Source organism: Mus musculus, chromosome 7 (assembly GCF_000001635.26).
Source record: "Mus musculus strain C57BL/6J chromosome 7, GRCm38.p6 C57BL/6J".
Classification (NCBI taxonomy): domain Eukaryota; kingdom Metazoa; phylum Chordata; class Mammalia; order Rodentia; family Muridae; genus Mus; species Mus musculus.
The window spans coordinates 37,280,393-37,282,082 of NC_000073.6; positions in this window are offsets into that span (position 1 = coordinate 37,280,393).

Here is a 1,690-nt window from a genome sequence, read left to right on the forward strand (position 1 = left end):
CTATCCTGTACATGTCTCATCGCTGTATTCTAAATACACATATCAGGTTGGTTTCACAAGCTCTGGAGAGCCATGTGCCTCTGGATGAATCACCCTCTCTGTCTGAGACCCATCTCATATAGACAGATGATATTTAGGTAAGACTTTGCACTCAGATGATAAAGTCACTCCTAGAATAAACTAAGTTGATATGTAATAATTGTATTTGGAAACCAAGAAGGAGACAGATTTTGGAAAGCCAGGAGGGAAATGATGTGGATGCAAGGTTTTGTGTCCCCCACAATGGTAAATGTAATCCTCTGTTTAACAAGATAAGGTCGGTCCATATGCTAAAATGCCATTCCCAACACTATGTTCTAATGAGGCAGAGCTTTTGAAAAGCTGTTAATAAACTTCAGAAGAAGAGGGGTATCAAAGAGTATCTCTAGCTCCTCCAACCTGTGGGGTCATTGCAAGAAGACATGGCACTATGAGCCATTAAGTGGATACTCAACAGACACCAAAATGTTGAGAAATTTTAACCCAACAATGTGGCTACTCTGATCACGTCCAAAGACTTTCTAGGTCTGTGTGATCTGGCTGGAATGCAGGCACACCCTTAGTACACACCTTCAATCCCTCAGGCTGGAATCCTTTAGTATACACCTTTAATCCCAAACAATGACATCTATTTGAGGGGCAGACAAAGTGATGAATCAGAGAAAGGTTTGACAGAATGTGTCAGAGATAGGATATACCCAACACTCAGGAGAAGTGCTGTTTAAGACCAGAGCAGGGAGGGTGAAGATTGCTCGGTCAGTTCAGTCAGTTGTGGGGCATTGGGCTATGTGTAGACAGCCTGGTCTCCAGTCGAGCTGAGGTCTTGAACCCTGGTGAAACCCGGTGGTGGTAATTTTCACCTACATGGGACGGAAGGCGTTCCCTCATGTCTTCTGTACCCCTGGCTCCTGTTGAAGTTACTGCTCCAACAGCCCCCACAAGAGAGGCATGTGGCTAACAGCCATATAGATAATGTCCCAAGCTTCTGGCCTTCTGGCTTGACTCCTCCACACAGTTATCTAGCAACAGCAAGATAACAAGCCCACTATAAGAGGGGCTGTTTGGCCCCTCCACATCCTCTTCCTCGCTCTCTAAGCTCTCTTTTACTTTCTAAGCTTTTACCTCTCTCTCTTTCTCTCTCTAAGCCTTCACCTTCCTTACTCTCTAACTCTCTTTCTCTCTTTCCCTTTGCCCCTTCTCTCCTCTTGGCCATGGCCAGTCTCTCTCTCTCTCTCTCTCTCTCTCTCTCTCTCTCTCTCTCTCTCTCTCTCTCTCTCTCTCTCTCCCTTCTCTCTTTCCCCCTGCCTTTCTACAATAAAGCTCTAAAACCATAGACTGACTCTGTTCATCAAATTCCAGACTAAAGACACCACCTGTGTGGGAACCACCCAGCACCCCCTCTCCTCCTGTCCTCTCTCCCTTATCTCCAGGGCCTAGTGCCACCCCAGAGCCCCTCTTCTGTTCTCAGCTTTTCCGCAGTATCCAGCATGGGATGCTGGAGACTGAGAACCTGATTCCAGGGGCTGCCCCTTGCCTACCCCCACCATGTGCAGTCAGTGGCTTCACACAGTCAGATGCCCAACCGGGGCTGTGTGGAAAGTGTCCGGCAGTCTTCCCACATCTGCCTGCCCAGAGCACAGGAACTCTGGCT